The sequence below is a fragment of the Hibiscus syriacus genome, unplaced genomic scaffold, assembly GCF_006381635.1.
Source record: "Hibiscus syriacus cultivar Baekdansim isolate YM2019G1 unplaced genomic scaffold, ASM638163v2 tig00110893_pilon, whole genome shotgun sequence".
Lineage (NCBI taxonomy): Eukaryota > Viridiplantae > Streptophyta > Magnoliopsida > Malvales > Malvaceae > Hibiscus > Hibiscus syriacus.
Window position 1 is genome coordinate 6,760,675 of NW_024062901.1, and position 26,635 is coordinate 6,787,309.

Genomic DNA, 26,635 nt, shown 5'->3' on the forward strand with positions numbered 1-26,635 from the left:
ATGGATGCAGTTCTGAGGAAACTACATAAAGAGAACGGTTGGAGGGTTTTATTATGGTTTTAAAAATATGTTTTAATTGTTACTATTTTAAAAAGTTATGTACCTTTTCATTGGTTTTGGTTGGAACACACTAGACATCCTATTATGGTCTCCTGAACTTGGTCCTATGAATATTTCCTCTGAACTGAAATATTTATGTCTTTTACTCGAAGAAATATCAATGGAACATCAGCTCATCCCGAAAACCTATAGACGTCTGAAATGAGCTTAGAGAGAAAAACGGGCCTAGCTAACTGATACCATGTAGAAAAACCTTTAGAAAAAAATACTTCATTCTCATTGATCATTCCACAAATTACACTGTGCAATATATACATTTGCAAGATCAGATACTTATAACTACCTACCTACCTCGACAACTCCAACAAATATAACTACCTATATTCTACACTTACCAACAAGCCTCTTCAGTACCAATCATATATGATATGGGGTAAGTGCAAGAAGAAAAGACAAGGGAAGACGCAGCATATTTCAGAAACAATACACACATCAAGGAGCGTCATGGAAAATAAAGCTTTGGTAGGGTAGGTCCTAATTTTCTCACAAGGTCATCTACATGTCTTGTACGACCCCTATCAAAAAATTCAAATCACTAATTATTACTACTAATTCTTTTCAGAAGATAAAACTTGATCGGCTCGTTTTCGACTTTAACTTTGATGTTTCCTTCTCTTTTGGATAAACTAATACATTTTTCATAGAATCAGGAAAATAAACTACTTACCGAAGGTGAACTGTGTTGAAGAGGCACAAATCTTGCAGGCATAGGTAAACTGCAAATGACAACGCTACAAACCTATTTTGCTGGTCGTTTGAATGATCAACGCTCAAAGTTGGATGGTATCCAAGTAGTTTTTCCATTGCAAAAGTAAGTGTTTAATTTTTTTAAAAATAAATTTAAATATTTAATGATTTTTATTAAATAAATGTTTACATTTTATTCGTTATTATTTTAAGGTTTAATATAAAAATTAGTGTTCAAATTATACTTAAAGTTAGCTTTAGATACCTAAAGAATTTCTCTTTCAAAGTAGATATCAAATTATTTTTTTGTTGTAATTTTAAGTACCTACATTGTAATAATCGTTAAAAAATCGTTATCTGATCATCATGTTTATATTTTTAAATAAAATATTATTTTAAAAAATAATAACATATATATATATATTTTAAAAAGAGCTATTTAAAAAAATAATAATACTCTAATTCATGTAGCTGTTCATGCGAAAATCCCCAAATCGTTCCCTAGTTCATGCACGAGAGATTTGTGATCACATGAGTTTAGTATCAAAACACAATGAAAAGGGATGATCGATAATGGGAATCATTTACAGTAGGTAGGTAGGTAGGTAGGTGTTCATCAACGATGATGATGGACAACGATAATGAGCTTTGGATTAAAGAATTAAGGGTATCTAGAAGATTTATGATTTTTTTGGGTGTTTCTAAAAAATAGAAAAAAGATAGAGGTTTTTTTTGAAATTTTATAAATTTTATTTTTTTTAAAATTGAAAGAAATTAAAAACTGGGTCACACATTAAAAATTAATTGGTTGATTGATTTTTAATGATGTTTTAACAAAATGATATAGACACTTAAAAGAATAACGAAGAAAACGTTATATACTTAAAATTAATTTTGGATATAGTTTAAGCATTTATTTCTATATTAAATCTAATTTTAGATACATAGACATTAGTGACTGTTAAAAGTGTTTGTTAAAAATTAATCACTCAATCAATGTTTAATACGTGATTTAATCTTTAATTTTTTAAGAATAAAATTCATAATTTTTTAAAATAAAGTCTAAATTTTCTTATTTTATAAAACAAAAATAAGTTCATAAAACCCTAATTTTAAATTTCTATAACTCTACTTTTTAAACTCTAAAATCTTTATTACTTTTTCTAATTTTATTTATGTTTTTCACATAATATTTCAGATGTAGTGGAAAAAATTATATGCCATTTTTTTATTATTTGTGTTGCTACTAATAATGTGAACCTAAGTATTATAATAATAAAATATTTTATCAAAATATTATATTAAAATATCTGAAAAGTGTATATATTAATATTACATCAAATATTCTATCAAAACGTGAATATTATAAAAACATTTTATTAAAATATAAATAATTGATTAAAATCACATGTACAAAATATCCCATGGAAATAAATAATCCATGCTTTATTTTCTTCTCTAGCCAACAGCAGTGGACTGCATGTGCAGAATAAAATGAAGGAACAAAAATCAGTTAATCTCTTATCCATCCATGGAATGAAAGACCGCCATCCATCCAAAATTTCCCTCTTCTTCACTGCTTCGGCACTCTTTACTTCCAAATTTTCACGGAAAAAAAGAAAAGAAGAAAAACTTTGCCTGCGACTCATTTTGGTAGCACATTGCAACTTAAAAGAAGAAGAAGGAATTCTAATTGCCCCAAGAAATCTCCATGCTAACATGCTCTTCCATTACAACTCCCAGGGCAACCCTTTTTCCTCAGTTCAATTGCATTACAAGTCACAGTTTAAAACAACTAAAGCCAACCCATTTGCTTAAACCCCACGTTAATCCAAAACCAGCCCTTTTTTACTTCAATCTGTACCTTCAGCTCTATGCAAATGCCGGTTTCATGAAGAAAGCGCGTGGTCTGTTTGAGTCAATGCCTGAAAGAACTCTGATATCTTGGACTATCCTGATGTCGGGTTATGCCAAGCATGGTCCTGGTAAGGAAGCCTTGGCATTGTTTAAAGACATGTTGTCTGCTGATAAAACGGTGCGCCCTGACTCGTATGTTTACGCGGTTGTGTTGAGAAGTTGTGGGGAAACGAGGGAACTAGAGTTTGGCAGAGGGGTCCATGGCCAAGTTTTGAAGAAAGGAGAGGCTTTTCTTGATGGGTTTTTGCAGAATTCTTTGGTGAATATTGTAATCCCCATACCGACGTGGGTAACCAAATTCGATCCGGGGTGTATTTGGGCCACCGGAGCGACCCACTGTAAAAATAGCAGAAAATTTAAAACTTTTTTTTTCAGTACATGTAAACTAATAAAATCAGTTGTCGCTATTTAAAAATAAAACAGATTTCCAGACTTGTATATAAATCAAAATACAATTACATGCCCCCTAATCACATGTACCATACTCTGTAACAACGCCGGAAGAACTCCCTTACTGAAGTCGATAGATGCACTGATACAATTCTTTTAACCTGAAAATGTGAGTAATAGAGTGAGATTTGGAAAGCTCGGTAATACAGAACTACCAGATGATGCTGAAGAATGTGCAGATACAGATAAACATACATATCCTTATTATTTCCGAACATTTACAGATTTTTATGCTGAGCAGAGATCCTACTGATATTTCAAGTGGTAACAGACAATGAGCTTTCAGTTTAAATGAAAATATTTCGGATGACTGAATTTAGGAGATCAGAATATGTTATCTAGTGTGTTCCCATAAACCAGTAAAAAGATACAGATTTTTATTTTAAAACATATATATATATACACCCCCATCCTTTCACAATCTGTTTGTGTAGGTTCCCCGGAACCATACACCCCGCACAACCAGTAAGGCCCTGAGCACACAGCCGAGAAGCCTGCAGATAATCTTCCTCCAACAATAAACCCCCCAGATAAAACATTTCTCCGTCGGTAAACGGAGATATCAGAAATCAAAACAGATTTCAGATCAGATATCAGAACAGAATCCAGATTAGAAATCAGAACATAATTCAGGTAATGTATCAGAACAGAATTCAAGTCGGAAATCAGATAAAATATTTTATATAATTAGGGAACACACCAGAGTTTACAGATATTATTCAGAGGTACTGGATAATCTTATCAAACAGAAAAACACAGATCTTCAGTATACCAATAGAATATCGGAATTCAGAATCACTATTGGAAGAGTTCAATAACTGAAAAAATCATCAATTATTCAGAATATGACTTGAGCTGGTAAGGAAGAAATGAAGGTTCAGGACATTTACAATCTATGTCGATTAATCAATTTATCGAACAACTCCAAATGAATAGCTCTCAGAAATAATACTTATCAACTTGTCAATTCATTAACCTTCTATGGTATTTACTCTTTAATACCAAATATTATTATCCATAGATCATCTTCTGAGTCATCACTGAACAGATCTTAAGGAGACTAACAAATATTCCAATGTTCTTAATTTCATTTCCACGCTTCCACAATATCATGTAATGCTGACGTACTTGATTAATTTGATCATAACTCATTGTAATTATACACTATGTAAACTCATCAGAGTTTCCAGACTTATCCAAATCACTTACTAAATCCTCAATCATTGAAGTTACCTAGTTCATTTAGCAGTCATGTCCATTCTAGTTACTTTAGGGTTTTCTAGGGTAATCCAGATGTTTATGAATTTCGGATACATACTGTACTTCCGTTCAATTCAATTTGGTCTTCGTGGTTGATTTGTCTAACAAATACCAAATTCTCACTACTGAATACGAGCTAGAGTTGAGCTGAGCTGAATACTCCCAAAATTATCATTGAGCTAAACTTGAGTAGACGAACACACATTCAAGTAATATCTATGTCGTTCAGGTACTGACATATCATTAAGGTTGATCGGCTCACTTAAGTTGTGTTCCATAACTTTTAAAGGTAGTCCAATACCTATGCTTATTTGGATTCCTTAATTAATCCAAGACATTTACTTAATATAGGCCATAAGGGTATTTTGGTAATTTTGGTGTTCAGTTTTATTCTATTCATTTCAGAGCTCGAGGATATCCAATCATTCATGAGCTTGGTGATATTCTTGAGTCATTTCCATTACAGGGGTATTTTGGTCATTTTACAGATTCAATGTATTTTAATCATTTTCTTCCATCCGATCTTACTATTAAATTCAATCTTATCATTTATTTCAGTCCTTTCGAACAATTCTGACAGCAGAATACCCCCGATAAATTATTCTTCAGGTATTTACTCATTACTCGAATATTTCTGGGTCAAGTGCAATCTCAAATTTTACAAACGGAATATCATGAATTTTTCTGTACGAAGACAGGATCTTAACAATTAAATTCGTACTTAATCGAGTTAAGTACAAATCCTCAAAGTACTTTCTCATTCAGGGTCAACTCATACTATTTTACCTCTCAAGGGCATTTTCGTAATTTCTTAACCATATAATTTCAATATTAGCTCTTAACGAAAATAATTATAATTTAGAGATCCTATGATCAATTGCTTTCCCGAACATTCTCTTATCTTGAAATGATTCCTTAATAGAATTCTAAAATCTTGCACAAACCCTATAGGGTTTAAAAATCGGTTATCCGTATTTCGTAAGCAAAACCTAGCATTTCTTAAACACGTATGTAGTTTTATCATATCAATATATCCTTTCAGAGTTATTAATCAACTTCCAGGGACAATTCTTGACATCTTACAACTTAAGGGTATTTTCATAATTTTACCTTACTAGAGTATTATCATAATTTCCCATCCAAATACCTTTAAGATTTAACATTTGATGAAATAAACTATAAGTTACAAATCCATGTTGATTTCTTTATCACTAAGCACATAACTTGTAATTTAATTATAACAATCCCTCATTTTCTTATAAAAATCATCTGAACCATAATCAATTACTGAACCCTTTTATCGTATTCAGATCGAGTGTAGAAACTAATTAACTACACAAATGAGACCAACATTATCTTAATCATGCATTTACCAATATTCACATATTCCATAAAACATAAAGAGGTAGTAAAGTATTACCTCGATTTCTGTGCAACACTGAACGACCATAAAAATTCCATTCGAACTTCTTTGATCTTCAATTCAACTTCCAATAAATCCTCAGATATATATCAACATAAATTATATCAGAAACGGAGCTTAATTGCGATAAACGGATCGAACCAGGTGATAAATTAGTGAAAAACAGCTTACTGGGTTCGAATTTGGCGAAACGGACTTCGGATTCGGATTCAGGACGTCGAAAGCATAAAAAATGACTTTTCAGAAATTTGAAATTGTCGGTCAAAATCAAAGTCAACGGGTTTGACCGGTAATTTCGAGGCCTTCGGGTTTGAATTTCGAAAAACGGACTGCGGAATCAGATTTGGAACATCGAAAAATGTCAGGATAGGTATACTCGGTCAAAGTCAAAGGTCGTTTAATGCCCAGTCAAAGCCAGTCAAAGTTTTGGTCAACAGTGGTCAACGGTCAACGGGTCAATGATCAACAAGTCGGGTCAGGTCAACGGGTTGGGTCGGGTTGTGACCGGTCAAACTGGTCAAATTTGCTCCAAAACCGGTCAAACTGATCATTTGGACCATCCCCACGCGCAGTGGCGACGCGTGGGTACTGTTCCGGCAGCGTAAAATTCACAGAAAAATTCCTAAAAATTATTTTTAGCGATTTCGAGATACTTACAAAGCTCGGTTCAAATTTTTGAACGGCAGAGAGCTCGATTTCACCGAATCAGAAACTTTGACCGCTTAACCTCCTCACGCGCCGCAGTTGACGGAGACCAAGGATGACACCGGCAGACTCGAAACGATGCAAGGAACACGATGGTGCGGGAGGTGTCGTAAACGGATGACCCGGTCATCATGAATCGATGAAAAACCAACTAAAATCGAGTTATTACCAACAATACTTTCGACTGAAATTAACGAAGAACGGTGACGATTCACGACGAAAAGTTTGAGGGGTTTTGTTCCTCGGTTGACAACGAACACGATGGTGGTTTCGGCTCATCGATCGGAGATCGGACGGTGAGTAGATCAGAGTTGAAAGTTGGTTGATCGGAGAGGGAAAACTGAGAAAATCTGAGCTGAACCTGCGCACGGGGGATTTATAATTCAACATATAAAAAATGGTTAAATCATGGGTTTAGCCACTGAATTTCATGTACTTCTTAAAACGGTCTGCCAACTTTGAAATCTTAAAATTTAATCCACCGTTTCTTTCAAAATACCAATTAAATCCACCAATATATAATTTCTTAAATTTAGCCCCTAAATTAGGGTGTTACAATTCTCCCCTCCTTAAAAGAATTTCGTCCTCGAAATTCACTCATATCACAAAATTGCAGAAATAAAACTTCCATCAGTTATCTCATATCTTTAAGTAGCTTTTACAAAAGTAAGGATCCTCCACTAATCCTTAACCAGCTGAGTATACATTCTTATCATAACTTTTCATCATTTCAATAAAAGAATCCGAACGAAAATTTCCTTGAGTAATCAATTCAGTCTTTTTCATGAGAATAGGCTCATAGAGCAGTAGCATAGCCAAATTTCATTTCTGGAGTCGGGACAACATTTATCGGATAATTAACTCTCATATGGCTCGTGAGGTACTTTACAGCGTTTAGACAGGTGTTATTGGTATTCCTTTTTGAGCAAGTATAGCCTTAACGGATAGAAACTTTGGTTTACTCGTTACAGATAGGGACTCAGCCCTGGAGATCCAGCTCAGAGAGGTACGATTGTAGTCTAGGGGCATGTACTGATCAGACATATTTTGACATTCGACCAGCCGGTCTAACTTGAAAATTTTGACTCAAACCATCTGATACCACTAAATGTAACCCTCCAAAGCGATGCAGGTAACCAGATCCGATCCGGGGTGTCACATTTGGGCCACTGGAGCGACCTATTGTAAAAATAACGGAAAATTTAAAACTTTTTTTTTCAGTACATGTAAACTAATAAAATCAGTTGTCGCTATTTAAAAATAAAACAGATTTCCAGACTCGTATATAAATAAAAATACAATTACATGCCCCCTAATCACATGTACCATACTCTTTAACAACGCCGGAAGAACTCCCTTACTGAAGTCGATAGATGCACTTGTACAATTCTTTTAACCTAAAAATGTGAGTAATATAGTGAGCTTTGGAAAGCTCGGTAATACAGAACTACCAGATGATGCTGAAGAACGTGCAGATACAGATAAACATACATATCCTTATTATTTCTGAACATTTACAGATTTTTATGCTGAGCAGAGATCCTATTGATATTTGAAGTGGTAACAGACAATGAGCTTTCAGTTCAGATGGAAATATTTCGGATGACTGAATTCAGGAGATCAGAATATGTTATCTAGTGTGTTCCTATAAAACCAGTAAAAAGATATAGATTTTTATTTTAAAACATATATATATATACACCCCCATCCTTTCACAATCTGTTTGTGTAGGTTCCCTGGAACCATACACCCCGCACAACCAGTAAGGCCCTGAGCACACAGCCGAGAAGGCTGCAGATAATCTTCCTCCAACAATAAACCCCCAGTTAAAACATTACGTCGGTAAACGGAGATATCAGAAATCAAAACAGAATTCAGATCAGATATCAGAACAGAATCCAGATCAGAAATCAGAACAGAATTCATATAATGTATCATAACAGAATTCAAGTCGGAACCATACACCCCGCACAACCAGTAAGGCCCTGAGCACACAGCCGAGAAGCCTGCAGATAATCTTCCTCCAACAATAAACCCCCAGATAAAACATTTCTCCGTCGGTAAACAGAGATATCAGAAATCAAAACAGAATTCAGATCAGATATCAGAACAGAATCCAGATCAGAAATCAGAACATAATTTAGGTAATGTATCAGAACAGAATTCAAGTCGGAAATCAGATAAAATATTTATATAATTAGGGAACACACCAGAGTTTACAGATATTATTCAGAGGTACTGGATAATCTTATCAAACAGAAAAACACAGATCTTCAGTATACCAATAGATTATCGGAATTCAGAATCACTATTGGAAGAGTTCAATAACTGAAAAAATCATCAATTATTCAGAATATGACTTGAGCTGGTAAGGAAGAAATGAAGGTTCAGGACATTTATAATCTATGTCGATTAATCAATTTATCGAACAACTCCAAATGAATAGCTCTCAGAAACAATACTTATCAACTTCTCAATTCATTAACCTTCCATGGTATTTACTCTTTAATACCAAATATTATTATCCATAGATAATCTTCTGAGTCATCACTGAACAGATCTTAAGGAGACTAACAAATATTCCAATGTTCTTAATTTCATTTCCACGCTTCCACAATATCATGTAATGCTGACGTACTTGATTAATTTGATCATAACCCATTGTAATTATACACTATGTAAACTCATCAGAGTTTCCAGACTTATCCAAATCACTTACTACTTCCTCAATCATTGAAGTTACCTAGATCATTTAGCAGTCATGTCTATTCTAGTTACTTTAGGGTTTTCTAGGGTAATCCAGACGTTTATGAATTTCGGATACATATTGTACTTTCGTTCAATTCAATTTGGTCTTCGTGGTTGATTTGTCTAACAAATATCAAATTCTTACTACTGAATACGAGCTAGAGTTGAGCTGAGCTGAATACTTCCAAAATTATCATTGAGCTAAACTTGAGTAGGCGAACACGCATTCAAGTAATATTTATGTCGTTCAGGTACTGACATATCATTAAGGTTGATCGGCTCACTTAAGTTGTGTTCCATAACTTTTAAAGGTAGTCCAATACCTATGCTTATTTAGATTCCTTAATTACTCCAAGACATTTACTTAATATAGGCCATAAGGGTATTTTGGTAATTTTGGTATTCAGTTTTATTCTATTCATTTCAGATCTCGAGGATATCCAATCATTCCTGAGCTTGGTGATATTCTTGAGTCATTTCCATTACAAGGGTATTTTGGTCATTTTACATATTCAATGTATTTTAATCATTTTCTTCCATCCGATCTTACTATTAAATTCAATCTTATCATTTATTTAAGTCCTTTCGAACAATTCTGACAGCAGAATACCCCCGATAAATTATTCTTCAGGTATTTACTCATTACTCGAATATTTCCGGGTCAAGTGCATTCTCAAATTTTACAAACGAAATATCAAGAATTTTTCTTTACGAAGACAGGATCTTAACAATTAAATTCGTACTTAATCGAGTTAAGTACAAATCCTCAAAGTACTTTCTCATTCAGGGTCAACTCAGACTATTTTACCTCTCAATGGCATTTCCGTAATTTCTTAACCATATAACTTCAATATTAGCTCTTAACGAAAATAATTATAATTTAGAGATCCTATGATCAATTGCTTTCCTGAACATTCTCTTATCTTGAAATTATTCCTTAATAGAATTCTAAAATCTTGCACAAACCCTCTAGGGTTTAAAAATCGGTTATCCGTATTTCGTAAGCAAAACCTAGCATTTCTTAAACACGTATGTAGTTTTATCATATCAATATATCCTTTCAGAGTTATTAATCAACTTCCAGAGACAATTCTTGACATCTTACAACTTAAGGGTATTTTCGTAATTTTACCTTACCAGAGTATTATCATAATTTCCCATCCAAATACCTTTAACATTTAATCTTTGATGAAATAAACTATAAGTTACAAATCCATGTTGATTTCTTTATCACTAAGCACAGAACTTGTAATTTAATTCTAATAATCCCTCATTTTCTTATAAAAATCATCTGAACCATAATCAATTACTGAACCCTTTTATCGTATTCAGATCGAGTGTAGAAACTAATTAACAACACAAATGAGACCAACATTATCTTAATAATGCATTTACCAATATTCACATGTTCCATAAAACATAAAGAGGTAATAAAGTATTATCTCGATTTCCCGTGCAACACTGATCGACCATAAAAATTCCATTCGAACGCCTTTGATCTTCAATTCAATTTCAAATAATTCCTCAGATACATATCAACATAAATTATATCATAAACGGAGCTTAATTGCGATAAACGGATCGAATCGGGTGATAAATTAGTGAAAAACAACTTATCGGGTTCGAATTTGGCGAAACGGACTTCGGGTTCAGGACGTCGAAAGCATAAAATATGACTTTTCAGAAATTTGGAATTTTTGGTCAAAATCAAAGTCAACGGGTTTGACCGGCAATTTCGAGGCCTTCGGGTTTGAATTTCGAAAAACGGACTGCGGAATCGGATTTGGAACGTCGAAAAATGTCAGGATAGGTATACTCGGTCAAAGTCAAAGGTCGTTTAATGCCCGGTCAAAGCCAGTCAAAGTTTTGGTCAACAGTGGTCAACGCCGGTCAACGGGTCGGGTCGGGTTATGACTTGTCAAACCTGTCAAATTTGCTCCAAAACCGGTCAAACCGGTCATTTGGACCATCCCCACGCGCAATGGCGTCGCGTGGGTACTGTTCCGGCAGCGTAAAATTCACAGAAAAATTTCTAAAAATTATTTTGAGTGATTTCGAGATACTTACAAAGCTCGGTTCAAATTTTTGAACGGCGGAGAGCTCGATTTCACCAAATCGGAAACTTTGACCGCTTTACCTCCTCACGCTCCGCCGTCGACGGAGACCAAGGATGACACCGGCAGACTCGGAACGATGCAAGGAACACGATAGTGCGGGAGGTGTCGTAAACGGATAACCCGATCGTCGTGAATTGATGAAAAACCAACTAAAATCAAGTTATTACCGACAGTACTTCCGACTGAAATTAACGACGAACGGTGACGATTCACGACGAAAGGTTTGAGGGGTTTTGTTCCTCGGTTGACAACGAACACGATGGTGGTTTCAGTTCGTCGATCGGAGGTCGAACGGCGAGTAGATCGAAGTTGAAAGTTGGTTGATCGGAGAGGGAAAACTGAGAAAATCTCAGCTGAACCTGCGCATAGGGATTTATAATTCAACATATAAAAAACATAGTTAAATCATGGGTTTAGCCACTGAATTTCATGTACTTATTAAAACGGTCTGCCAACTTTGAAATCTTACAATTTAATCCACCGTTTCTTTCAAAATACCAATTAAATCCACCAATTTATAATTTCTTAAATTTAGCCCCTAAATTGGGGTGTTACAAATATGTACTCTAGTTGTGGCCTTTTGGAGGATGCTGTTTTGGTTGCTTGGAGTTCCATGTTAAGTGCTTACGTGAAAAATGGGCTTGAAAAAGAGGGTTTGAATCTTTTCCTCGATATGGTTTCTAATTGAATAGAGTTGGATGCTTTTGTGTTTTCAGTAGTTATCAAGGCATGTTCCAATTTGGAGCAGTTGAATTTGGGAAGTCAACTACATGGTTTGATGATCAAGAAAGGATTTGGGGAAGGCTGTTGTTTGTTTCTGGACAATAGTTTAATGGATTTTTATGCAAAAAGTAAGAATTTGAAAGGATTAAGACGAGTTTTCGACCATCTGTCTGAGAAAGATTTAGTTTCATGGAACACATTGATCATGGGTTATGTACATAATTTTCATTACTTTGAAGCTCTTAGGAATTTCGAGTTTTAATGCATCAAGTCTGTTATTGTGATGATTTCACCATTACAGGTATTCTCAAGGCAATTTCGAGTTTACGCGAGATGGACTATGGTAGGCAGGTTCATGGATATATAGTTAGGACTGCTTAGTATCGATAACTATGTAATGTGCTCTTTTGGATATGTATATCGAGTGCATCGAGCACGAGAGCTCGGAACAGTGGAAAAGGTTCCTTTGAAGGTGTATGTTGGCTTAGAAAGAGGTGAATCCAATGAGAATATTATTATAGCAAGCATGCTAAAATGGTGCTCTCTGTTATTGAATCTTGACGCAGGGAAAGTATTCCACTCCTTGGCCAGAAAACTAGATTTTCATTCCAATCCATATGTTACAAGTGCTTTGATTGATATGTATTCCAAATGTGGGATGCCAGAGGCAGCTTTAAGGGTTTTCGAAAGAGTAGAAGATCCGGGAACCATAATGATGCAGGGGGATCTGAGACAGATGATGCTGAGCTGTCAGATTGCACGTTGATGGCGCTGAGATACCATGAGTTGGCAGATCAGCGCAAAGGCGGGAATTGATTGTGACATGTTCCTTATTGGGGTCGTTTTGAGTATGTTTCAGTCTTTTGGCCATAACTTTGGCTACAGGTGTCAGAATCGCGCATAAGACCCCAATCCGGAAAGCTCTTTTCGACGCGCACGCTCTCCACATTGAGCTACGCTCCATGTGGCCTTTTTTTCAACCTCAAATTCTGCCGTTTTCCCCTCCGAATCACTAGATTTAGTTATTTTTTACTATTTATGGTAATATTTCGATTGTTAAGTAGGAAGTCAATTTAAATCCGATTTAGACCGGATTTTTGGGAGATTGCTTATTTTTATTCGAATTTCAATTTAGTGATTTTCGGGATTTTGCTATTTTGGCAAAATTCGAATAAATACGATTTTTGCTATTTTGGCAAAATTCGAATAAAGACGATTTTTTTAGCTAACAGTCCGGCTTGTGGACTGCTTTTGACAGTTATTGATTTTATAATATTTTATTAAACCCTAGAGACTTTTTTTCTCTGGTTTTTGGGCGAATTTTCTCTTGTGAATCGTCTGTCGGAGCTAGCCTACAGGATAATCACTATTCTGTCTGGCGTCACATAACATGGTCAGCTCTGATCTCTGGACTTTCATGGAATGGTTGGTTTGTGGAAGCACTTACATGTTTCCAGAAAATGCAGCTTAATGGTATTGAAGCAAATGAGTTCACCTTAACATCTGTTATTCTAGCTAGTGTGGCTTTAGGTGATCTTAGAAAGGGAAGAGATTACTTGCAAGATACTCAAAGCTTGTTATGAATCAAATCTTTCTGTAGTTAACATGCTCATTAATCTTTACTCGGAATTATCGGATCAGCATCAAGCACTCAAGATATGTTCTTCGATTTCAGATGCTGAGATCTCATGGAATTTATTGATACAGGCCTGCCTCAAGTAAAACGACCATGAAATGATTCACAGACTTCTCAGGAGGATTCAGTCGTGCTCTGGTTATATTGAACCGATCACTGTTTGTGATATTTTCAGATCATGTAATAGCCCGGTGCATTTGCATATGGGGATGCAAGCTCAGGCTTACATGACCAAAAGAGGTCTGGAAACGGTCTCATTCAGATGTATTCCGAATGTGGAGAAATTGCGGAGGCTAATTCGGTGTTCGAATTGATGCCCGAGAAGAGTTCTTCGTCTTGGACGTCGATCATCTCTGCAAAAGTGGAGCATGGACATCCATCTGAAGCTCTGGCTTTATTTAATGATATGAGGAGGAGGAATAAATTAGTGGACTCAAGCACGTAAAATCAATCTTGAAGGCATGTGGCCGAATGGGTCTAGTAGATGAGGTGCATAGCCTTTTAATGTCCATGGAAGTGGTTTATGGAGTTGAGCAATCAGAAGAGCATTATTCTTGCATTGTCGAAGCTTTTAGCGAGCCGGAATGCAAGAGGAGTTGAGAACTTCATCGATGAGGTTGTTCTGGGTAAAATGGCACAAAGATTTGGAACACACTTCTTTCATCTGCCCGTGTTATGGGCAATATGGACATGGCAAGATTTGCCTTGGAGAAGCTATTAGAACTTGATCCAAATGACCGCTTTGCGAATCGAATGCACGACAAGGTCCTGGTGATGTTCGGCATTATCGTTACCCCACGGAATGCCAGTGAGGGTGACTAAGAGCATCAGGATGTGCGGTCGTTGTCATTCTTCGTGCAAGTTCATGTCGATTTTTGTAGATCGAGAATTGGTTGTCAAGGACAGTTGCACCTTTCACACTTCAGAGACGGTAAATGCAGTTGTCATGATTTATGGTAGCATCTGTCAACGAAATATGTAACTATATACTGCATATATCCTTCTATATAATATAGCTTTTCATTTCATTTCGTTGTGCATCTGCGATATCCGGTCCGATCTATTCAACCTATTGTGGTGCTCGACATGGAGTTAAACGGAGCAGAGGTTAATTCCGATACTATTTATCACGAGGCCATTACTCTGGTCTGAAAACGAACTTGATGAGTATGCAGGAACAGCAGGGATTTATCTTATGAAACGCATTTTGTAGTTATCTAATGCAACTAGAGTATTATTTCGCTTCTGGAAATGAGTTTCAGGTTCAGCGTTCCTGCGATCTCATCGTCAAAGACGGATCCAAAAATATTTTTCGGAGTATCTACTGTGAACAACACTTATTCGGACTCCTAAATGGATATAATAGATAAATGAGTATGATATCTATATCTTATTTGAGTATAACTATAATTTATAATCACATTCGCTCATAGAGCCTAAGATATGAATCTAATTACGTAGGACACAAATATTATCTTGGTTGTGCATACCTTCTAAATAGATTGTAATACATCCAACAGCAATCATTATAGTACAACCATTTATAAAAGAAGTTTGGTTGTGTCAATTTGGTACATGATTCTCTAATAGATACACGTAAGTTCTTCGACAGGGAAGTGCCCCTTTTGGTTAATTCAACCTTTGTAGGGACCTTGTTATAAGTACTTTCCATGCAAAGAGTTCAATATTATGGAACCAAACCTGACCATAAATCTTTCCCCGAAGCGCACTGGATTTGATCACCGCCACTGAGCTTTATAACATCCTTTGTTTCGAAATGGCCTGAAGATGATAACAACCATCTTAGGCAGTCCTTCAAAGGGTAGTCGACTTCCGAGGATGTACTAGCAGGATCCCCAGGTAAGACTTCGGCAGATTACCCTTTAAGCAATTAAGTAATCTTGACCAAGAAAGCACCACCGAATCTTCCACATTTACTACGAAGAACACCGACTTCTTTAGATTCAACTTTAATCTTGATGTAAGCTCAAAGCAACGGAGCAGACACTTGATATTTTGTATTTGGGAAAGGTCATCTCCACAGAAAAGAATAAAATCGTCCACAAATTAGAGATGTGATAGCTTCAAGCTTTCATTGCCTATAGAAACTTCATCAAAGAAACCAAGGGATACCACTTTAAAGATAATTGAGCTCAGTCCCTCAGCGGCAATATTGAATAGAAGAGGGGACAGTGGGCATCCTTGCTTGAGTCAATCTATTTGCGTGGACTTTGTAGATGCAACCAACAAGACTAATTGGGCGATATTCAGATTGTGATCCCACTCCTTGCTCTCCCAGAACTCTCTGAGCACTTTCATGATATCCGATTTAACTTCATTCTAATATTTCTCAAGGAATTCCATGTTAAAATTAGTAGGCCGGGGCGCTTTGTTATTACCCTGCGACTTTTTAAGGATCTCCAACATCATACTGTTTGACTTCTGAACATCCATTCGATGGTTAAAAAACTTAAACATCTGTAGATCAGATTTAAAGTCATCAACACAGACCACTAGTGGATTATGACCTGAAATTAACTTTGAAAGAGCCACAAGGCTTAACCCCGGGATCCAAAGAAGAATTTCTGGTGACATCAATACCCAGTCCAGTCTGCACATGGTGGGATTTTCTAGGAGATAGCTCCATGTAGGAAAAAAACACACCTTTGTTTATTTTTAGGATAAGGAAACCAAACTCAAAGCTAATGCCCTACTCCCTCCTTAATACGAGCTAAATGTTGAATAACTTCTTCTTTATCTTCCCAAAATTTTAAATCCACCGCTTCCCCTACTTTCCTGGTTAACCTTGCTTGCTTGAGGATATCGGTTTCTACTGTGGGGACAAAACCATCCCCAGAAGTGTTATATGATCTTCAGAGGACTTTGCGGCCTTCATCCGTAGTCGAACTACAACCCAATGAACCAGATGAGGTTCGCTTTTGTGTTTTCAGAGAACGTTTGTTTCTAGAAAATGTTTACTTGATTGCCCCATAGTTTTTAGGCCCGACCCAGAGATTAGAAGACACTCCTCGTTTCTGACACATATATTTGACTCGTCATATCCTATTCACAGTCTTAAAACTCAAGATCTTGATCTTATTTTAAAATTCAAGTCTTAAATTTCAACAATAATTATTTTGTGGAAACTTGAAAGCTCAATATAAGCACAATAATAAGGAACCTAAAGTAAAAAGCCCAATGTAAATTACTTGAAAGCTGTTGAAAAGTTGATGAACGGCAGCAGTGAATGAAGAGGAGAAAGACCATCCTTTGGTGATTAGGGGAAAGTATTTAGTATATTCGAGTGTATTAAAAAAATTGAGTTATTTGAATTGATGAGTTATATTTAATTATTTAAATTTGATTTTAATTTTTTTGAATTAAATTTATAAAATTCGAATCAAATTGTTCGAGTTTCTTTTTAAAAAATTTAGCCCTTTAGACCATCTTCAGAATAATTTGAGATATACAAAAAATGCTGCCGTACAGAAAAACTCGTCACATTGATGTAACTAGTTCTAATAAAATATAATTTTTTTATTAAAATTTATTGAGTGAATATTTTGAATAAAAAATATTTTTTATTAAAATTTATCAATTCCACATTGACCAATTTTACCGTTTTAGGAAACTTATATAACCCATTAACACCTACCAAGTGCTAACAAACTTTAATAAAGAAAAAGTGCTAACAAACTAACTGAAGTGTAACTATCTAATAACAAAATTACAACTGTTAACTGATTCTATTGACATTCTAAGCTCTAACTTATAAATACTTAACGGCAACTTCAAGAATCTCCATCAATCAAAGTAGAAGGCAGGGTTTTCGGTTTCAGAATTTGGAAGATTTTAGGGTTTTACATCAGGGAAGGCACTATCCATGGCTTCCTCCTCATCCAAGAAAAGGAGAACCCCGAAAAACCCAGAAGCTAGATTCGCATACCAACTCAATTCTTGCTCAAGATCCAAAGACTTCAAAGCAGCAATTTCCCTTTACGAGTCTGCCATTTCCAGCAAGTTTCGCCTCAACCAAAACCATTTCAACACTGCTGTACCTCTGCGCCACTTTTGCAACCGACCCCGACTCCAAAGATCACGCTTTACAATATGGGCTTCGAGTTTTTGACCATATGGTGGCTTTAGATATCATTCCCAACGAAGCTTCTATCACCTCCGTTGCCCGTTTAGCCGCTGCGAAAGGTGATGGGGATTACGCTTTTGAAATGGTTAAAAAGCTGGGTGATTATCAGGATAAGCCACGGCTTCGTACTTACGAGCCTGCATTGTTTTGTTTTTGCCAGAAGTTGGAAGCCGAGAAGGCTTATGAAGTTGAGGAGGATATAAATAAGATGGGATTGAGCTTGGAGGAACCTCAAATCACTGCTTTATTGAAACTAAGTGCGGATACGGGGAGAGGGAGAGGGTTTACGGTTATTTGCATAAGTTGAGGAGGAGCGTGAGGTGGGTCAGTGAGGAAGCACGGAAGGTTTTGGAGGATTGGTTTTTCTGTAATGCGAGCGATGTGGGTTCCAAGGGAGCGAAATTCGATGTGGGTTTGGTGAAACAAGCGATTTCGAGGACGGTGGTGGGTGGCATGGGTTGGGGTGGATTGGGGAAGGCAAGGGTGTGAGGAGAGGGAATGTCGAGCCGAATGGTAGATGTTGTTCCTGTGGAGAGCAGTTGGGTTGTGTTGATATTGATGATGTGGAGACAGAGAAGTTTGCACTTTCAGTTGCAGGCTTTGCTTTGGAGAGGGAGGTTAAGGCTAACTTTAGGAGGTTTCAGGTGAGGAACATTTGCAGTTAGATCGTGCAATGTTCTTTTTCTTTTTGTATTTGTATTTTTATTATTTTGGTATGTTTGATTGAACATTAAATGAAAGAATCCTCAAAAACAGGTTTTTTGGTTACTAGGTGTAGACATTTACTGTAGGTTTGAAACTCTTGGGATTTATTTCGATTAATTTGCTAGTTATAAAGGTTTAATGTTTAGCTTGTAGTTAAGTTAGAAGTTGGGACCAATATTTTCAATGACTAAAATTTAATTGGACTATGTTAGTTTCCAATGACTGTTTTGATTTTATTTAGAGCACCGTTAGGAATTTGCTTTCGACAGTTACCTGTAGGAAAACTTGCCGAAACTAATCATGTTGTCAAGTCTCTTGCTGGCAGACCTTTATGCATGTTGCATGATGCAGGAGCATCCAAGTTTAATTTACTTAGTTGACTATTGGGATCAGCTTCTGGTCATTAGTTTTTAGGTTAGTTTATTTTCTTAAGTGCATCTTTTGTGTTCTTTTAGATAGATATGTGATTAGCATAGGACTCTTAGTAAGAGTTCCAACTAAATAGCACTGTTAGTGACAATTCTATTGTAAATACTATGCTAATGCTATTAGGAAAGTTATTATCTATCGTTACGGACTTTAATAGAATTTGTTGCTAGAAAAACCCCAGAACCCTTTTCATCAGCCCTAATTCAATTAGGTTTATCATCTTCTTTTTTTCTTTTCAATTTCCATTGTTGCTTAGTTTCCCATTCATCATTGTGACATGTTTCTTTCCTTGCTTATTAATATAGAGGTAAAAAAATAAATCCGTTATAATCAGTCTGGTACAAAGGATGTGAACCTATAGCTTATATTTCAATGAGGAATAATTTTACAGTAAAATTATATCTTGATATCACAGGATTCCATTTTGCCTAATTCTTACTGTTTTTTGTTTCTGTTTGCTCATTCATCTATGTATGTCATTAAAGGCTTGGTTAGAAAAAAATGCCAATTATGAAGCCATAGTGGATGGGGCAAATATTGGTCTCTACCAACAAAATTTTGCAGGGGGTGGATTAAGTGTTGCTCAGGTTGTACATCCACCAGATGGCTTGTCTACTTTTCATATATAGTCCTCATCTTCTGTCTCTCAATTGTGTTACTAATTGTTGTTCATTTTTTGTAAAAATTGCAATAGAACAGCTTGATGCTGTCATAAAAGAAATGTATACTAGATGTGGGAATAAATGGCCACTTGTCATCCTGCATTATAAACGTGTTCGAGCCCTCTTGGAAAATCCTACCTCTAGAAGGCTGGTTGATGAGTGGATGGCTAATGGTGATCTTTATACAACTCCTATTGGTTCCAATGATGACTGGTATGGACGTTGGAAAAAACTTTGGCTCATTTTACTTGGAGTCCATTTGTTCCGTTGGTTATGCAAGGATTATTCTGTTTTTCAAAGGTTAATTGATGTTGCTTTGACTGTGATAAATGGTTCTTCCATCCACAGGTTGGCTTTACGCCGCTATAAAACTTAGATGTCTGCTTGTGACAAATGACGAAATGCGAGATCACATTTTTGAACTCATAGGAAGCAGCGTCTTTCTCAAATGGAAAGAAAGGCACCAGGTTTGAGCTGTTTAGAAACCTAATTGACACATGACTATATGGTTCCTATTTTTTTCCTTTCTTATTTTTATAATTTACAGTTTACATTATTGTTTTGTTTTCCCGCATCAACGTTTTCGCAACAGAAATGCCACCTTATTCATAAGGAAAGGGTCGTATTTGTTTGTGAGTTGTGTTAAATGAATCAATCCCGCTTTTGACTTGCGCTTCATTTTCAGGTTAGATATACGTTCCCGAGAGGAACCCTGAAACTTCAGATGCCACCCACATACTCTACTTTCATTCAGGTATTCATTGGTATTTTCGGTTGTATTTTCGCATTGCTGGGATGCTGTGATTTTCGGCCATTGCCGAGCAGCATGCGTATTAGCTTCTTGTATTTTCAATCGGGAATATAAAGGATCATGGCATGTCCCCATTGTAATGCTTCAGGAATCCGAGAAAGGATCATGGCATGTCCCCATTGTATGTGACAGCAACGAGGAGACGTCGAGAACATGGCTTTGTATCACCAGGCCAGGTGCTTGTGAAGATGGAGGTAAAACCACATCCATGGAAGGTAAAAGTAAAGAGAGGTCCTCCTGATTCCATTCCTCTGTTGTTACAAGTGACAAAGCTGAAACCTTTGTTTTGTGGCTTGGTTTGATATGCCAATCAAAATAATCTTCCATTTTTCCCCCTTCAAATTTTGCATATGCAGCAGCTTCATCCTTTATTGGTTTTCTGTCGATGGTTTATTCGGTTTGGTGCATCTTAAAAATATGGGATGAACACGACAATATCATTATTAATTTTTCAAAACTATACCTAAAATATTAACAGTAATGCTACCGTGACATTTTTAATTATTTTCAGTCTTGATGTGTCATTATCTTATGATGAATGATAATATCACTATTAATATTTTTAAAGACAAGTAATTAAAACAAAACTAAAACATAACATTAATTATGTTTTAAAATAAATAATAATTGAATGATAAAAACACAAATTAAATAACAAATAAGTCATTTACCCATTTTTATGCATGGGTAGGTCATGACCTAGGTAGACCGCCTAGATGCACTCTATATATAATATATATATATATATATATAATATATATATATATATATAAAAGGATCTAATTGAAGAAAATATAGATAAAAATGTATTATAATAATCATCTATAAATGTATAAAAGTTAATTATATTATTATTTTTAAGTTAGATAAGATATTTTCATTTTAAATATGTGTCCAATTGGATCTATTTCTTAAACATATTTAATCTAAACTTTTTACCATATTGACATGTCTAGGTATTTTCAAGTTCCATGGACGTTAACAACTAGTTTAGGTTGTGTTTTTTTGAATTATTAACCATGTATAAACCAACGAAACACGCCTCCTAAAACATATGCTAAAATCAAACAGGATAGCATGACCTTAAGCGTCTCTTTACGAACTGTTACGAGAAATCAAGCAAACCAATTCCTCAAAATTCTCAACGATCCATTCCACAAATTTCTCTCCCTTTCCCAAACCAATGCATTGAATTTGAACCTTCGAGGCTCAAAGTTTTATGATGAATATGCTACTTTACAGCAGACTCCCCACCTGTTCGACAAAATTCCTCAACCCGACCTTGTCCAATACAATGGTTTGCTTTTCGACTACTCTCGCAATGACAACAAGAAGGAAGCTCTAAATCTCTTTCTGGGTATTCATAATTCTGGCTTACCAGTTGATGGATCGACGTTATCCTGTGTATTAAAGGTATGTGGATGCTTGTTAATGTGATGTCGGAAGACAAGTGCATTGCCAATGTTTGAAACTCGGGTTACTTGAGGATGTAAGTGTAGGGATTCTCTTTTAGATATGTATGAAAACAGAGAATGTTAAAGATGGTCGGAGAGTTTTTGATCATATGGGGGAAAGAAATGTGGTTTCTTGGACTTCATTGCTTGGTGGCTATGCTCAGAATGGAATGAAGGAGCAAGTTTGGAATTGTTTTTGACAATGCAGATGGAAGGGATAAAACCCAATCAATATACCTTTTCGGCTGTTCTCGGAGCTTTGGCGTCCGAAGGGATGGTAGAAACCGGTGTTCAAGTTCATTGTTCGATTGTGAAGTTTGGTTTTCAGACAAGAACTGTTGTCTGCAATTATTTGATTAGTATGTATCTGAAGTCAGGGATGGGTAAAGATGGTAGACTTGTTTTTGATGGCATGGAAACCAAGAATGCTGTGACATGGAATTGTATGATTTCTGGTTATGTAACAAATGGCTTGATTTGGAAGCTTTCGAAACATTCTACGACATGAGGCGTGCTGTGTTAAGCTTACTCAGATGTCTTTTGCTCCTCTTATAAAGCTATGTGCTAATCGTAAGGAATTGGGTTTTGCAAGGCAGCTTCATTGTCAAGTTTTGAAAGATGGTTTCAGTTTTGACCCTAAAATTGAAACAGTGCTTATGATAGCTTACAGTAAGTGCAGCGAAACGGACGATGCATTGAAGTTGTTTTCAATGATGCACGAAGCTCAATCTGTTGTATCTTGGACAGCTATGATCAGTTTGCACCTGCAGAACGGTAAAATTCAAGAGGGGGTGAAATTTTTTTGTTTAATGAACAAGGAAGGTGTTAGACCAAACAATTTTACTTATTCTACAATTCTTACAGCTCAACCCACGATTTCCCCTTTCCAAATACATGCACAAGTAATCAAAGCTAATTATGAGAAGTCACCGACAGTTGGAACTGCTATTTTGGATGCTTATAAGCTGGGAAATATCAAAGAAGCTGCTAAAGCTTTTGAAGAAATTGATGAGGGACATTGTCGCGTGGTCGGCAATGCTAGCTGGGTATGCTCAGATAGGAGACTCCGAGGGAGCTACCAAAGTTTTTATGCAGCTGGTAAAGGAGGGGACTAAACCTAATGAATTCACCTTTTCAAGTGTTATAAATGCCTGTGCCGCACCTACAGCTTTAGAACAGGGAAAGCAGTTTCATGCATGGTCAATCAAATCAAATTAAGTGATGCAATATGTGTATGTATGCTCTTATTACCATGTATGCTAAGAGAGGGAATATAGATAATGCGTATCAAGTTTTTAGAAGGCAACGGGAAAGAGACCTCGTGTCATGGAACTCGATGATCTCTGGATATGCACAGCATGGTCATGCAAAGAATGCTCTTAAGGTTTTTGAAGAAATGCAAAGAGAAAACATGGAAATGGATCATATAACATTTATGGGTGTCATTTCTGCCTGTAGCCATGCTGGATTAGTGGATGAAGGTGAAAAGTACTTCAACACGATGGTAAAAGAACACCAGATTTCTCCAACAATGGAGCTGTATTCTTGCATGGTTGATCTATATGGCCGAGCTGGAATGCTTGACAAGGCTATGGATATTGTAAACATGATTCCTTTCCCTGTCCCTGCAACTGTGTGGCGAACTGTCTTGGCTGCCAGCCGTGTTCATCGCAATTTAGAGCTCGGAAAACATGCTGCGGAACAGCTTATTTCACTTCAGCCAGAAGACTCAGCTGCATATGTTTGCTTTCCAACATTTATGCTGCAGCAGGAAATTGGCATGAAAAAGGGAAGTAAGGAAATTGATGGAGCAGAGAAAATTGAAAAAGGAGGCTGGTTACAGCTGGATTGAAGTTAAGAGAAAGACTCACTCATTCTTGGCCTGCGATCAATCTCATCCCATGTCGGATCATATTTATTCGAAACTTGATGAACTAAAAACTCGACTGAAGGACATGGGGTATCGACCTGATACTGATTATGTACTTCAGGACATTGCCAATGAAGACAAAGAAACCATTCTTTCTCAACACAGTGAGAGATTGGCTATTGCTTTCGGGTTGATTGCTACTCCTCCTGGAACAGTGCTTCAAATCGTTAAGAACCTTAGAGTGTGTGGAGACTGTCACACTGTTATTAAGTTAATATCACTGATTGAAGGAAGAGATATAATTGTTAGGGATACAACCCGGTTCCACCACTTCAAAGCAGGTAGCTGTTCTTGTGCTGATTACTGGTAACCATTTATTTGGGGCATTGGGTTGTAATTATTTAATATAACCCTCCAGTTATAAAAAACTATGTGAAGCCCATTAATTATAATATATTTTTAATACTCTAGGATAATTACAAGATAATATTTGTTTGAAATTTTTTTAGTCGTTGAAGATGCATACACACCTATTCATTTCATAGGCTAGCTATATAATAATTAGGAAGACTTTAATATTGGTTGATGTGATGATGGAACTTCACTTTCAAATCACCTTATGTTATCCAAAATGTCATGTAAACAATGTCCTTGATGTGGTTTTGATCCAACAATCAGCAGTCATGGATAAAAGGCTTTAATCAAATTATGATCCTTGAAAATTGGAGTTTAGGGAAAACTTCAGAGTAAAATACTAACTGGTCGGGCAGCTTATTTCAGAAAGCTGAAAATTATACAGCAGAAAGCTGCCATCAAGTTTAGGCAGAAAAAAGGTAATAACTCATCTTCAAGCATATTATATGCCAAAATTCTTATAATATTCTGTACAATGTAAAAGACAAGTGTTCATTGGATGATCCAGAAGTTTATAATAGAATACACAGTGATAGCACTTACAACCAGTGTAGATCAATATGAAAAGTTCCATTACATCTATCAACCTTCTTCTCCAAACTCATTTGTAAATCTTTCATGGACCTCAAGATGAGCTTTGCTCACTGTCGACCTCTGTCTTGCAAGCACCTTGTCGAATCTGATCTTGAGATTGGAGGTGGTAGGATCTGCGTGGGCATTTATCAATTAAAAGATGTTTTAATTACGTCAAAAATACAAAATATCACAGAATCTCCAACAGCAATGAGCAGTGGAACACAAAAGTTAGAAGCAACTACGTACCTGTGCCGCGAGTCCTTTGGCTGCCAATTCCTGCATAATATCCGTAGTACGTGCACATAAACAGAGCAAAAGGTTCATAATTACACAAATAAAAGCCAAGAGAATGTATTTATGAAGATTCCTAGATTTACATAAATCCAAATGCTTCGGATTCATAACACGAAACTACATGCAAATAATCAACTTAGATTCCAAGGAAAAAAACCCTATAAGCCTAGCAACTCCTACACTAAATAAACTCAAGTAACAGTAAACCAGGTTAAAGGAACAGTTAATCTTTTTTCTTTTCAATAACACAATTCCTAGAATGCATATATAGAATCCTAGATTGTAAAAATATAAATCATAAAACGATATAACTATTCAAGCACAGTGATTGCGAATTTTGCTAAAAAAAACAACAAACATGGAACTCAGAAGGAAGGTAAGGAAGCTTGCCCTACAGAAAGCAATAGATTAACAGATCAGAGAGTTTTTGTAACCGAATTTAAGTCTCACGCCCAGAACCACAATATCTGTAATCTTCAAACTCTTTTCCAATGCAATTCAGTGATGCATACTTTGACCTTTACTAGCACCACCTTTCCTTTATCCCAGACAAAAGGAAAGCAGTGGCTGCATCACAGAGGAAGGGGTAGACGACAAAACATCGTATTCGTGCAAAAGTAGAACTTTTCCCTTTGTTTTCATGATTCAATATGCATATTAAAAATTAATAAAAGCTGGAAAAAAAGGCTTCAAACTCTTTTCATGGAAGAGAAAAGGTCAAATATGGAAAAAACTATGTTACCAAAAAAATGTAGAGTCTGCTTCAGTTGCAACAGCCTTGGCCAAGTATGACTTCCCAGTACCAGGTGGACCATACAGCAGAAAAGCTCTCCATAGCCTTCTCTTTCCTAATAGATAACAAGCAGGAAAACTTTAACAAAAAATCAACCTAATCGCAGAATATTTAATGTTTAAATGAAAAAGCAACTAAAGGTGTGTACATATTTATTAGTAAGTACCTACTCCAAAATACAGTTCAAGCAAACATAGAACTTAAGCAGTTAAAACCTTATCAACTTTATACTCTAGCAAGGCCAATATGATACCCAAAACATCAATATTAATAAAGTTATAAGGTAAGAAAATATATGGACTGGTTAATGGTAGAGTTCAATTTCTACCAAAATGCAAGTCCTCTATTACTCCATACCACTTTGTTTAACCCCCTATTGTAAGAGGTAAAACAACAATATTAATTAACTTATAAGGGAAGAAAATATATGGACTGGTTAATGGTAGAGCTCAATTTCTACCAGAGTGCAAGTCCTCTACTGCTCCATACCACTTTGTTTAACCCCCTATTGTAAGAGGAGAAAAAATCAGTAGGACATAAAATTAGCTGAGTTGAATCCAATAAACCCTGCTAAACAATTAAAATGGAACTTTTTAATTGTGCAATAATAATTTTCACAATTTGATTTACAATGATTGATTTTTTTTTATTTGTGCAATAATAATTTTCACTATTTGATTTACAATGAAGCTTTAAG

At 35.9% G+C, this 26,635-nt stretch overlaps 1 long non-coding RNA gene and 3 pseudogenes across 1 annotated transcript; 3 read left to right on the forward strand and 1 right to left on the reverse strand.

The window, feature by feature from the left end:
* The first annotated feature begins 2,518 nt into the window (after positions 1-2,518).
* Positions 2,519-14,608, forward strand: LOC120145656 (annotated as a pseudogene).
* A 3,061-nt stretch (positions 14,609-17,669) lies between these two features.
* LOC120145657 lies at positions 17,670-20,778 on the forward strand (annotated as a pseudogene).
* Positions 20,779-21,585: 807 nt separating this feature from the next.
* Positions 21,586-24,234, forward strand: LOC120144955 (annotated as a pseudogene).
* Positions 24,235-25,439: 1,205 nt separating this feature from the next.
* LOC120144956 lies at positions 25,440-26,322 on the reverse strand. The gene is made up of 3 exons (XR_005518095.1): positions 26,105-26,322; positions 25,888-25,993; positions 25,440-25,712 (listed from the first exon to the last, which is right to left on the reverse strand). It is a non-coding gene; the product is annotated as an uncharacterized LOC120144956 (long non-coding RNA).
* Between the last annotated feature and the right edge of the window lie 313 nt (positions 26,323-26,635).